Source organism: Polypterus senegalus, chromosome 2 (genome assembly GCF_016835505.1).
Source record: "Polypterus senegalus isolate Bchr_013 chromosome 2, ASM1683550v1, whole genome shotgun sequence".
Taxonomy (NCBI): Eukaryota; Metazoa; Chordata; class Cladistia; order Polypteriformes; family Polypteridae; genus Polypterus; species Polypterus senegalus.
In genome coordinates, this window is record NC_053155.1 from 253,047,439 (window position 1) to 253,062,615 (window position 15,177).

Consider the following 15,177-nt stretch of genomic DNA (forward strand, 5'->3'; position numbering starts at 1 on the left):
GTATGTTGCATGGTTTGGAAATGGTGGCACTGACAAAAAGACAGGTGGAAGATCTATGAGTTTTTCTGAAAGAAGAAGAAGAAGAGGAATAGCCATCTGGTAAACAAAGAAGAAAGGACAGGAAACATAGTGTGCACACATGCATCTAACCATGTGTCATAATCCAATGTATGCAGCAATACAACAAATCCTCTGATGCTATCTTGAAATTCAAAAATGTTATGTTCTTTTCCTAGAAGGTATGCACTTAAATCTTTGAGTTCTCTGAATATATCCATAAGGTAGAAAGCATTGAAGGGCACAACTGGTCACAAAATAGTTCAGCCAAGGCTGGTTTTCCTTTATATAAATAGGGTCTAACCTCTTCACAGGGCTTCCAAAATCACTTCAGGACTTTTATCTAACAAAGAGCAGGTGGCTCATGCTCTGCTTCATTACACACAAAACCTTGACTATCTTTGCTTGAAAAGGTCTCTTCTTGATTAACTTCACCACCTTCAATGCTTAAAATAATTTGTTAGCCAAAGCCTCTCTATTCAAGGTACACTGTGTGATTGTTACAGTGGGGACTCCTCCACAGAAATGAAAAATAAATGCAGTCAATCTATTGGAATAATCATTACAAATACCAACACTATCACCATGAATGTATCCTCTCCTTTATTGACACAGAAGAGAAATTCTTTCTGGATGTCATCATCATGTATGTATTTTGCGAATATCATCAACCGAGGGATTCCAAAAATATCTTCAGACTCACCAAATGGCATGCAAACGTTTGTGTGCTAATGTTTTTTTTTCTATAACAGGTACTTGTATATGCTCTGATGTGTTTTTTTATCCTTTTAGCATCACTGTCATTTGGCAGTGGGTCAGAATCAGCTTTCTTGTTATCCTGGTCTAATCAACTGTTCTGCAATTGTGTCAGCCTTACTGGTTTTGGCAAAAGAGTATGAAGAATAATTTGAAAAGATGCTGTGAGTGCTGTCCTGTTTCCCTTGATGGATAGGAAAACATGTATTAATATTGACACCAGACATGTATTAAAATGAAAATCGGTATTCTAAAAGAAAAAGTGTTTAAAAAAATTTCCCCCAAATACTTTAGTGGTCAATAATAGTAATATTCTTAGGTCTTTTCTCTATTGCATACCACCATTCAGGAGCATAACAGACTCTGATGTGCTGCTTATTGATTGTGGTGTCAGCCATAGAACACACACTTCGTAGCCAGATTGGCAGTCTTGCAGTCCAAAAAATGAACATTATGTTAAACTTTAAATATTTTCTATGTATAGCTAGCAAGTCGATAAAGCAACCAATAGGAGAACAGAAATCCTCCATATAATAATGATGCATATAAGTTGTTGGTATGCTATACTAGACCTTGCTAGCTACGCACAGTCTATACCTGTCTTACAAACTGATTAGCTGCCTCAGTCGACTTACTTTTCTACTGTTTTTTTGAAGCTTTCTGTGTGCACTTCAAGATCTCCCTTGTCTTTTAAATGCTGTGCATTGTTGAAAATTGCATTTTGATCTTGTTAATTTAGGCTTTGCTACAGAAGACAGCCTCATACAGAACACATTGCATATTGCTCGTCACTATTTCTGTAAGATTTAGTGCCGTCAAGAAATACATTTTTGATTATGGTTTTGTTTTGACATTTCATATTATTGCCCTTCACTTCACAAGCTTGTCTTTGTCCTACTCTCTGCTCCACCTCAATTGTGCTCTCCCCAGTTTCCATACATGTCTGTGCTGTCAACTGCATCAATTTGATTGTTTCACTCATTTTGAGAGAGGAGTTGGTCTTGGGTGGTAATATTTGCTATGTTTTCATAGCAGAGAATAAAAACTTTCTTCAATTCATCACTATTACAATGTGCTGTTTAGTTAGAGCAGTTTTTGGTTTATATTAACAAATAGAGAGTGGTACAGCATGCACCTCAGAATTTGTAACTTAATAAACTTGGGTAATTTTAATAAACAATTCTGTAGTAATTCATTACAAATATATTCACAGTCCAATTTTAGTCACGACCTATAGCTTAACAAGTGTATTAGGTAAAGGGAGCAGAACCTTGGATCTCTTTATATTCAAGTAAAGGAATTTTCAAATGACTCCAGAACTTTAATGAAAGTCAATAAAGAAACTTAGAAATAGAAATTTTTAACTAATTAACTGCAGGATAGCCAGTGAGTAAATAAACCTTTACTGAAGTCGTTTCTACTTATGACAAATACATGAACCGGCTTTTCACTAGAAAGAGGCTATTATAGTCGCCCATCACTTCATTGATGTAAAAAACTGGGTTAGCTAATTAGTACCAAAGACAATGTGATCCTGTGAGCCTCACTGCTAAGTTAGTGGGGATTAAAAAATTTCCAGAGGGAGCATCACTGCTAGCAGCCGGTGCACAGCACCAACTAAAGTGCAGAAATAATATTTAGTGATGGTCTGCTCGATACTGACTTGTTGACACTGTGTCAAACTTTCAAAACACAGATGTTTAAAGCGCTGCTTCGAGGCTTGTTTCAAACTCGTTTGTCACATGATCCTGAGGCACACTGGCACCATGATGTCACTGGCATCTCTCCAGTCAGGAGCCAGTTTGGTCAGCTAATCCACTGCAGGCCTTCTTTGCCCAGTGTTGCCTGGTCCACAATGTTCATATCCAATTTTTGATTATTGTCGGTGGTAAAAAATGGGTTCTTACGGGTTGTGTTTTTATGGGATACATTTTAAAAATCAGTGCAGTATTTTGGGCTATTTATCAACCCCCATACAACAAATTTTACCATGTTTTTCATCTATCTGGCACCCCATGCCCAGCTATTCACATTTGATTGTTCTTTACTGTTGTAAAATCTCCTCCTTTGTGTGATGGTATATACCCATTCTATCACTCTTAAATATCTCACAGGGGGACCCCCCTCCCAACCAGCACCTCCCCCACCAACCCCCCTCTTTCCAGTGTCTCTTTTTGTCCACCTCAGGCTTTAGGCATATTCATTTCATTGGACTATATATATTTTTTGGAACCTGGCAACTCCCTGGGCCCATCCCATCTTGCATTTCCTGCACATGGGACTTGAGAGGAGAGTACAGTCAAAGCAAAAATAAAGATAAAAAAAAAACAGTTACGTAGAACTTCTCTATAATTTAACAAATACTTCTTGGAGACATTCTGAATGATTCACGCATATTCCCCGTTTCTTGGTGTAGAGTCTTGTCTACTTAAATTGATGAGCATTTTTGGTATAAGGCAGCTCACATATTGCAACAGTCCAGCTTCTATTCCATTCCATGTTCATCACGTCAGAGAGGCCGAGAGACATTTTACATTAGAATTTACAAAGCTGACGTGGACATCACAACAGTATATGCACAAGACACTCATCAATAAAAGATAGTATTCATTTCATATCTATAGCTAATACATATTGTTAATTTCTAAATGCAATGCGAAAAAAAGTGTGTGCTGCGTAACTAGTTATAACTGTCTTCAAAACAGAACCAGTGCCATTGATTACATCTTCTGGAGTTTGTGGGAGGTTCGTGGCTTCTATGTCAATGAGACAAAAAAGTTGAAAAGAAACAAAGCAAATTCATCCAAAGGTAGACATAAAGATCACTAAATTACTGACAAGAAGGAGCAGCTGGATAAGCACATCTAGACCCAAACATTCAAAAAGGCACCTGGCATTGTCAGCAACGCTTGTGCCTTGTGAATGTATTGTATCAAAGGCTGGCGAGTGATCAGTAAATAAGAAGTTGTCTGAACTGCAGCATAGCAGAATAAATCATAGATGTAAACAGAATTAAAGAAAAACTGAGCTATTGTAGTTTCTGTATTTTTAAACTATTTTCCAATTACCCAATCCTAGCCATTGACACATTTAACGTTTTCCTGTTGTTTACCTGTCGTGTTATCCAAAGCAGGCACCTACTGTCACTTGTCACCAATCATCAATACTGAGTTTCATTCACGCCCCTAAACCCACAATCATTAGCCATAACAACAATTGAAATCATCAGTCAAATGTTTCGCTTTGTTATACATAAGATGCATTTTCTATGCATATATGCTCAATATTAATAGTACTAAAATGACAATAATAAAAAAAAACTATAAATACTTATGATATTTATGAGAAGAGCCTGCGCATCAGCCATTATGTGAGCTTGTGTACTGCCCCTCAGTGTATCCACTGGTGAACGTTACTCAGGGACCAAATGCAATAGAGAATACTGACAATGTACACCTTCAGAAGTGGAAGAAATAAACTCTATACTGAAATGTCAAATGTAAAAACACAAAGCAAAACATTTCACACAACCAATGAGTTTTGTTAATTATAAAACAGCGCACTATATATGTTGTTAGTTTTTTGTTTATTCTCACCAAACACCACATATCTACACAGGCAATGAATATAGGGAATTTGTTTAAAATATTGAAGATTAAATTAAAATAAAATACTACTAAATATAAAAATAAACAAACTGAGAAACAATGGCCTTTAGGAAATATCAAAAAAAAGCTTGTGAGCTGTCAATTAGGACAGAATGCATTGTTAATTGCACACACTCTCTGTACAGAGACGATGTTATCAAAATAAAAGAGAAAGAAAACAAAAATACAGCACAGTCCACACAAACTCATATCAAGCTTTCTTGATTTTTGATCTTGTGTTTAATTAGTGTCATAGAAATTAAGTCATTTTAACAAGATGACAAGTCTACTAGTCAGGTCAATATAAGCTCCCTTTAAAAGTTTGCATATACAGAATATGAGATGATCTCAATGAAGTGGGGCTGGTGAGTAGTGGGGAAAAATATATAACACTGAGGAAGTATAATATATAATAATGGGAACAAGGAAAATTGTGACTTCCTAAAACGCACACGGCAAATGTAGGAATTTCAGTATATAATTTAAGAGGCACGTGTATGCATTTCCATATTAATTTAAAAACTACGTAAGCTGTCTGTTATACTATACTGTAACTCAAACAATACTTAACAGTAAATAGTCCAACAAGTCAATTTAAGTAAATGAAGAGCTTGTCTGACACCAATCACAATGGAAGTTCACATTGTCATTTTGGTGTTTGGAAGGTGTCGTTTGGCTGAAACTGTTTATAGCGATTTGTCCTAAAAGGAAAGTTTCATATAGAAACAAACCCACCCATTTAAGCATGCTGGGCCGTAGTGTGTTTCTACATTATAAATTCAGTACGACAGCAGTGTCTGCAAACACTCAAATATGAACTTTAGTATGTTTTAAAGTGAAATTCTTAATATATATAATATGTAATATAACATATAATAATACATCTTTGACAATAAGAAATCAAATGAAAACACAACAGGCCATAATTGTCAGCAACTACCTGAATTGTCTTTTTAGTCTGTCACTGAACTATATCAACTGAAATTTGTAATGTCAATACAAATTACAAAATGTCACTTGGTTGGCCCTGATCTATTAGTTGGTGGTCTGCTTCAACAGGTGGCCAGATAACACCCATGATTTAGGGTAACTAATATGAAGATATTTAGTTAGTCAACTATGAAAATCTGCAATAAATTATATAGAATTAACTTTTTTAATTAGAAAAAGCCAAAAGATCTTTTTTCAAAGATACAGTATAGTCTGGTAAAAATAGTGTACATTCTGCTGTCTACTCAACTAAAGCAACCTGTATACTCCATTAAAGGAATGTGGACATTTAATGCCTATGCCTGTCTTTACTTTAAGTTGTTTTTCAGCACATTGGAGAGCTCAAATCAACCCTCTTTTGCAACCTTAAACTCTGTAGGTTCTCTTGATTCTAAAATACCAAAAAAGATATTACAGTAGGGGGAAGTGAAACCACTCCAATAAATTCAATATGTTACAAACTTTTAAATGTAATTTTTTTTTCTCAATATATCAGACGACACTCATCAATCATTAAATATCAGATATACATTTTATTTATTTAACTGTGAGATTCCCGAGATTTGTTTCTCCTTCTTTTTAATACCGTAGTAATTCTTTTCTATATATCTTTAACAGTGTCTCCTAGTTTAAGAGTATTCTATTGTCTAAAAAAGACTATTAAAGCCACACCAAATTATATTTGAGAAATGATTAATTATTTAAGTATGTAGACCTACATTTTTACAGTGAAGTGATTTATTCTGCAGTAGAGAATGGTTTCATCTTTAGTGTCCAAATCAGCAGCTTATTTCTTACTGTGAATTGAAATCTACTTATTATATGAAAAAGGGTCAGGTAGGCTTGGATCTCCATTGGTACACCATTTAACAGTGATGGTATACTGTATGTTGTAAACACAAGGGGGGTGCAACAGAACCCCAACCCTCAGACATAGTAATACCCAACATGATTCTGGATGCAAATAAAAGATTTTTATTTGTCTACCATACCTCTCCAATAATAACCCATGCAACAGAACAATAACTTCTCCTTCCTCGAAGAGTGTTGCCTGCTAGCTCCTGACTCTGACTCTCTGATGTGAGGTGCTTCTTTTCAAGCTGGACCTGGGAATGCTTCTAGTGTCACAATGTGTCCTCTTGGAAGAACTTCTGAGTCATATGGAAAGCAGGAAGGTCTCCCCTCCAACAGCACCCTCTCCCAGCACCTAGTGACTCCTTCCAGATTTTAACTCCCAAGTACTCCTGTGTATGTCTAATCTGGGATGCCACCAAAGAACTGCTGACATCTGCTGTACAGGGGATGGAACAGCTCCTGGTCCCCAGCTTCCACTAGTTCATCAATTTTAGCACTCCCATCAGCCATGAAGCTGTTTCCTCATCCAGCCAGCAAACTTGTCTGTTCTTCCATTCTAGCCTTCCATCTGGGCAAGAAATTATCCTCCATAATGTCCCAGCTACCCTGATTGGTCAAGTCCTTCTTGACTGAGGATGGAGGAGAAGAACATTTAAGCATCAAATTTCAACTCCTTCCTGTTTGCAGTCCTTGAGTCAGTGTAAACCTGCTTGAGACACCTTTCTTCTCTTAATTTCACAATGGTTCAGAATTGGAAGCAACCTGCCAAAGTTAAAATAAAAAATCCTTAACCTATGTGGCTATCAATATTGTTAACTATAGGAGCAGTACCAGCATTTTGAACCCTGTTACAATGTACCCACTGATCTAGTGTTTATCTAATCATGCATTTTCAGATTTCCCTTATTTTTGTAAGTTTTCATGTTTTTTATATTTTCTATTGCTCTATTATGACTTCTCTAGGATAAATGACTGGCAGAAAATAGAGTATATTATATACTATATTCTCTCTCTATATATATATATATTATTTTATATAGAGAGAATTCAGCTCAGCAATTATATTTATTTGGGAATGAATAGGCACCAAGAGGTGAATGATTCACCTGAAACCTTACTGCATAATTACATATTTGGCTTATTCAGGGCCAGAAATTTTAGAAAATAATCCTGAGAAGATCAGCTTACCTGAGAACCAGAGTTACATAAGGCTTGTTGGCCGGGTGACTTTAAAAATCACCCTAAAGGTATTCCGACTATCGACATACATTAACTCAAAAGAAAACAGTATTATTTGGAGATTTGAAAACACCTGCATTATACCTCTTTACCCTAATATGGAAAACTAGTACCTTCTGGGCATCTCTTTTCTTTTATGAATGATACAGTCATCTCTAATACATCCATAATAAATAAATGTTTTAGGAGATGCATGTGTGTGCAAATAATAAATGAGCAATATGCAGACTTACTAGAGAAATCATGGTAGTGATTCTTTTGACAAAATATTAATTACACAATGCTGTAGAGCACATGAATAAGTGCCTGAGAGAAATTACATTCACAACCCAGTAATTGGCATGGTCATTTTTTTTTTTTTTTGGTGCACTCAACTCATTGCTCATTAAACAACCTTGCTGATAATTAGTTTGTTTTGATTTTTTGAACCAAGTATAGGAGACATTAAAAGCTATCTAGCATTTACAAAAGTGATCACGGAAAAGTAACAAGCTGTGCTATGAATAATGCTAATATGCTACTGTTGGGGTAATGGCAATTTTACCTTAGGATATGGGAGATAATTAAAAAGACCTCTCTGGTTTCATGAAGAGTTTTTGTCACACAACTGTGCTCTTATGAAAAGCAAATCTGCAGGTCTGAAGTTTATTTTTTTATTTAAGCTTATTTATTTTTGGACCATTGGTTTCTTTTCCCATTTGGATATTAAGTTAATTAGTTCTAATTTAACTAAACTCTTCCATCTTCGAAAAACTGGCAAGAGAACATTTATTGTTGTGCCCGCTCAATGGTTTTTCCATCCACTAATTAGCCACTAAGATGTGCATCTGCCATCTGAAAAAACTAGGGTGCATAATTTCGTAATTCCAATTTATTTTCTTTGTGAATCCAGATATCTTAATGAACAATAGATGAGTTTCCAAGACTTATTTCCTTAAAAGGAAAAAAGAGAAAAGCTCAATTAATTATAACTTCTTTTTTCAGGGATGACTTTTATGGCCAGTTTAGAATTATGAGGTTGTAAAAAGATCTAAAACATTTAGATCTGATATTTAATAGAAAATAATGCTGTTAAAAGTAACATTATTACCTACTAGATTATAATGATTTTAACAATATTCATTTTGAGTATGACAGTTTCTTAAGTGTGGCTGCCTTACTCTAGAATACTGCATTTGATTGCCATACACCCTTTTGCCAACATCTGATATTTCAATTACTTTTAGTATTTATATATATACAAATATTTTGTGCTGAATTTCCCTGTCAACCATGCTAATATGGTTGTTAGGGCGAGATACAATATTTACATGTGTCGATACTGTATTTAGTATGTCTGGTGAAACCCATTTTGAGTTAAAGGTTACATGATGTATAAATCTATCAAATCAAGGTTGACTTATTTAGATACAGTCTCGATTAACCATGGTAATGTGGACTGAGGCCACCTTGGATAATCAAAAACTCGAATAATATGGAAGGCTTATGTGTGAACATAAATTAGGACAAAAATAAGATATTTCCATGCTTTGCCATTGTACAACATACATATAATATATTTAAACAACTTAAAAAAATAATACATACAGTACTTTCATAAACAAAATATTTTTTCTTTCATTGTTGAAATACAGTATTTGTCTTTAATCTATTTGTGGTTCCCACTTCTTTTCTTTAATATCCTGTAGGTAGCAACATGATATCCGCAGGTACGGTATCCTGCAGTTTAAACAAATCAAATATTAAAATAAAAACCTGAAAAAACAACCAAAAATTCATTACACTATATTTATATCTGGTTTAAGATTGTGGTGATCTAACTTCTTTCGTACTCACTTTTAAAATTCTTCTAAACTTTTCCAAAAAAGTCTCTGACCATCATTTGTTTAGCTGCTTTTCCTCGCTTCTTTGCCGCTGCATTCCGTAGGCACCTCAGCAGCATAAGATCAGCAGGTGTGGTATCTTCCTGTTGTTCAAAATACCGAAGAGCCATCTCAATGGCATGTAGACCTTCTGTATGTGATATTTTTTCCACAACGTCTGTACACTCTACGTCCTCCCCATCATCACTTTCATCTTTTCCTTCATTCAATAATTTCACTATCATGCCATCAGTCATTTCCTGCTGTTCATCATCATTCATCCACTCTTCAATATTGTTTGTATTGAGTGCCTCCGAAACGGGAAGGGTTTTGGCTAATTCAAAACTGTTTCATTAGCAGTTTCATCTTCGTTCGTCATCTCCTTCTGGCTGGTTTCATTTTGGGAGCACAGTATATTGTCCCAGCATTTATTCAGAATGGATGATTTTATATCATCCCATGCTTCTGCCAACCAGTAAATAACATCTTTTATGTTTATTTTTTAACACTCTTAGTAACACTTTTGCCATTCTCAAGGTCTTCAAGTAGATTTTTTAAAAGTTGCCATCTGTAGTTTTGTTTCAAAGTCTCCAGTACACCTTGATCTAGGGGCTGAATAAGAGAAGTGACATTAGGAGGCAAAAAAAGAGCCAAAAGTTAGTTCGCTTCCATCTGGGTGGGATGGAGCATAACAACAATGTGGGCACAATAACACGCTTCCGCTTCCCACTCATGATAGCTTTTACTTTCTGGCTTAATAACATTAAAACTGAAACAGAATAAAAAAAAATTGCATGAAAAAATACAACATACTATACATAGAACTGCAGCTTTATTAACCCACTACAGCTGACGACTGAGGCTACAGCCACACTGAAGGCGATTTCCGGCAATAAGTGGCATCGAGTGCGTGAGCAAAAAAAATACACACTTTGTATGGAATGACCCGGCTGCACAAAGAATTTTAGGCAATTATGGATTAATTCTATCCTTGTTAAAAAGGTAATCAGTTTGTGACAATTTATGCTTAAAATAGTGCCGTGAATCCCCGTGAATATGAAAATTGAATCCAGGGCCACAACATGAGTATCTGTACCTCAGATAATACGGAACCTCGGTAAATCGGGACTCGGATAATCAATACTGCACTGTATATAATCCAAAAAGCACCTTTTGTGGTAGCTAAGTCTGTCTGTATGTCCATCTGCCCATCTGTCCTCTAGAAAATACTCGGATCCCTGTTGATCAAATTTGTTGAAAAGTGGTACACTTATTCTTCATAAACATTTGTTGAGACAATTCATATTTTCTTGAGATATCTCAAACAGACCAAGCTCTACAAAGTTTTGAAATTTGAAATCCTCCCTTGGAAAACCCTTGGTGAATATGCACACTCATTTAACTTAAAAGACAACAACATTCCAAGAGACTTTGAATTACTTTACTGTTTCAATTTTACCTTGATAGTGGGAACACCCACTTGTATATTTTGTATATTTTTCACTTTTTTTACCTGTTATAGCTGCTACTGATGGCAAACAGATCCCCAATACAAATTAAAGAAACATGAGCAGACTGCATGTATAGGGTAGAAATGTGTTGTCACAAGCTGTTTCCGCAGGCTTCGGGGGGCAAGCAATTCTGTTTCAACAAGTCCCGCTAAGCATGCTCAACAACCTCTGCATCAGTAAATTGTTTCTGATTTATGAGGTCTTGCCAACTGCTTGAGCAAACACAGAGGAGAATCGGTACATCAGCATCTCACTGTTCCCAATACTTAAGTCATAACAGGTAAGATAAATGATCTTCGTAACAGTTAAAGTATGAAATGCAAGCAATGAAAACAAAAAGTTATCTAAATATGAATGAAGGATACTGAGACATGTTAGCTGTTATGCACAGAGTACATAATAATTTACTCAGTATTAACTTTACACTAAACTAACCTGACAGTTTCACTGCCTTTAAATTATAATGATTCATTATTTCACTGACACTACAATTTACTAGAGTGACTAGACAGCCCAACTTCAGATTATGCATTCTGATAACTAAATTAAGATAAACAAAAACATTTTAATAATATACTTATAAGAGCATACATGAAACTAAAAGGGTCTAAGATCTTCAATGTAATTTATATAATAATAGTACAGGCAAAACTCTGAGAGGGGCCATTTGATTAAGGACTTGAGTTATTTGAAGAGCATCGCAATAAGTGAAGAAGCAGACAAACAATAAGAGCATCACCGTTTAGTGTTTCCACTTCAAGCACTTTGTGGAATCACATGTGTTTATTTGTGAAATAGGACACATTACAACAAGAGATAGGTCCAAATAGTGCTTTTTATTTTAAACAGTGCTCAAAAATAAGTAAAGTGAAGTGCATTCTTCTTGATAACTAAATACATAACCCATGATAAAAATAGTGTCAATGTGGGGTTTAAAGTGTATATAAATAAACAATCTGAGGTTAAAACAAAGTCAGGAGCTGTTTTTTTTTTATAAAACCACTCATGAACTTCAGTGCCTCCTTCTAAAAACTATGTCTCCTCTACTCACCTGTTATGGTCTCCTCAGTGAGAGGAGATGTCTTCCAACAGGCATAGTCAACCCCTTTATCTGGCTTGTGCCCCCCTGCGAGGCCTGCTTCCTTCTGCCACCTCCATCCCTCAAGTCTGTGCGAGTCTTGCTGAGCAGTTGATCATTCCAGCTACTCTGGACACTCAGCAGGAGCAACCCTATCTTGGAGTGACACTGCTCCACTCAGGTCAACCTCACAAATCGCCTGCCTCTTCTCCATAGCAGCACCAGCTCAGCCTTGACCCTGCTTCACTTCTGTAGTTTCTCTCTCCTTTTAAAGTTCAATTATCTAAAAAGTCAATTTTGGCTTGGGCAGTGGGATCCTTTTGAAAGTCTGGTACTAAGTCCTCTTGCTGTTCTCATCATCATCTTCATTCCTCACTGCCAATAATTAATCCCAATGTTTCCACCACTTGTGATGCCCCAGGGTGCCCACAGCTGACATGTTCCTCTTCAAACCAGGGCATCAACAGACATGCAGACATACTACATGAGTGTCCTGGTCACACTGTAATTTACTGTTCAACTGATATCCATAATTGTCAGTCTCTGTAACGAAGATTGCCTTTCACTTCTGTTATTTCCTAATATTTGTCATAACTGAATAGCTTTGCAAGCTTCATTTCATGAAATTACTATGGCCAGATATGCTCAAGCAAAGAGAGAGTTAATCACAAGAGTTGTCACTATGTATGACTATGCAGTGTGTGTGTGCTGTTTATATGTTTGTGTTGTGGTATGAAATTTTGCATATAAGTTGATAAATATGTATGTCTTTATTTGTAATTTGGACAAAGCAATGTAATATTAGTGTTACATTATTGTATAATAACAGCAATGGTTTGATGGTTTAATAACCCCCTCCCCCCTTTTAGGAATGTCTTTGTAATTTTATGACAGGGTTGGAGGAAATGCCTCAAACAAGTCTGGCAAGTGTTTCTCTGCAGGACTCTCTCAGTCAACCCAAAAAGACCAAGCTTCACTTTAACAAATGGTTTTGGTGGCAGGTGTAAAGGTATTCTATGCCCCATTGGTCTGAAGTATGGCTGTATGGAATTGGCTTGTATCAGAAGCCTTTAAGTACCATGATGCCCTATTAGCTGTAGGGGTTGGACAGAAAATCTATAAATTTGCTTGCTTTACCTCTCTCTCTTAAAAAAGAAACATCTGATGAAAGAGCATCTCACACACCATGAACTAAAAAATACAAAACAATGAAGAGCACAGCTCGGCAGCCATACTGAGACAGGCATGCGGCCTGTTCTGAAGAAAGCTGAACAAAAATGAGGACTTAACTAAAGACATTTTAAGTAACTAACAAGTCTGTCTGCCGCCTGAAACTACACATCAGCATTTAAAGTCATATGAAAAAGTTTGGGAACCCCTCTTAATTCTTTGGATTTTTGTTTATCATTGGCTGAGCTTTCAAAGTAGCAACTTCCTTTTAATATATGACATGCCTTATGGAAACAGTAGTATTTCAGCAGTGACATTAAGTTTATTGGATTAACAGAAAATGTGCAATATGCATCATAAAATTAGACAAGTGCATAAATTTGGGTACCCCAACAGTGATATTACATTAATACTTAGTTGAGCCTCCTTTTGCAAATGTAACAGCCTCTAGACACCTCCTATAGCCTTTGATGAGTGTCTGGATTCTGGATTGAGGTATTTTTCACCATTCTTCCATACAAAATCTCTCCAGTTCAGTTAAATTTAATGGCTGCCGAGCATGGACAGCCTGCTTTAAATCATCCCATAGATTTTCGATGATATTCAAGTCAGGGGACTGTGACGGCCATTCCAGAACATTGTACTTCTCCCTCTGCATGAATGCATTTGTAGATTTCGAACTGCGTTTTGGGTCATTGTCTTGTTGGAATATCCAACACCTGCGTAAATTCAACTTTGTGACTGATGCTTGAACATTATCCTGAAGAATTTGTTGATATTGGGATGAATTCATCCGACCCTCGACTTTAACAAGGGCCCCAATCCCTGAAATAGCCACACAGCCCCACAGCATGATGGAACCTCTAACAAATTTGACAGCAGGTAGCAGGGGTTTTTCTTGGAATGCGGTGTTCTTCTTCCGCCATGAAAAGCGAAATAACTCAATTTTTGTCTCATCAGTCTAAAGCACTTTGTACCAAAATGAATGTGGCTTGTCAAAATGAGCATTTGTATACAACAAGCAACTCTGTTTGTGGCTTGAGTGGAGAAAGGGCTTCTTTCTCATCACCCTGCCATACAGATATTTTTTGTGCAAATTGAGATGAATTGTAGAACGATGTACAGATACACCATTTGCAGCAAGATGTTCTTGCAGGTCTTTGGAGGTGATCTGTGGGTTGTCTGTAACCATTCTCTCAATCCTGCGCATATGCTGCTCCTGTAGTTTTCTTGGCTGACAGCCCTGGGTTTAACAGCAACTGTACCTGTGGCCTTCCATTTCCTGATTACATTCCTCATAGTTGAAACTGACAGTTTAAACCACTGAGATGGCTTTTTGTAGCCTTCCACTCAACCATGATACTGTACAATCTTTGTTTTCAGAGGAGAGTCAAAGGGAAGCACAACTTGCAATTGACCACCTTAAATACCTTTTCTCGTGATTGGACACACCTGTCTATCATGTTGAAGGCTTAACGAGCTAATCCAACCAATTTGGTGTTGCAAGTCATCTGTATTGAGCAGATACATCCATTCAAATCAGCAAAATGACAAGGGTACCCAAATTTTTGCACAGCCAGTTTTTCACATTTGATTTAATTTCATACAACTAAATACTGCTTCACTAAAAATCTTTGTTCGGAAAACACCCCAGTACTCCGATGTTCCTAGGAAATGAAAGACATATGACTGTTATCTTTTTTGTTGAAAGTAGAGTAAATTATTATGAAGATTGAGATGGGTTCCCAAACTTTTTCATATGAGTGTATCAGGTTGTATGGTTGCCAGTGTTCAAATGTACTTTGCAATTTATTATTTATGAATATTCTCAATAATACATTATTTAAAGTGTAACTTAACTCCTACTTGTGTTTTACTATACCTAATTTCCTGAGGTTATAAATGTAGAAGGGAAGGCGAGGAGAAATTATATGGTACAATACCTTAGAAACAGTGGTAAGTCTGGAAGAATTTAGGCATTCTGACAAAGGCTACATATTAATAATACAAAA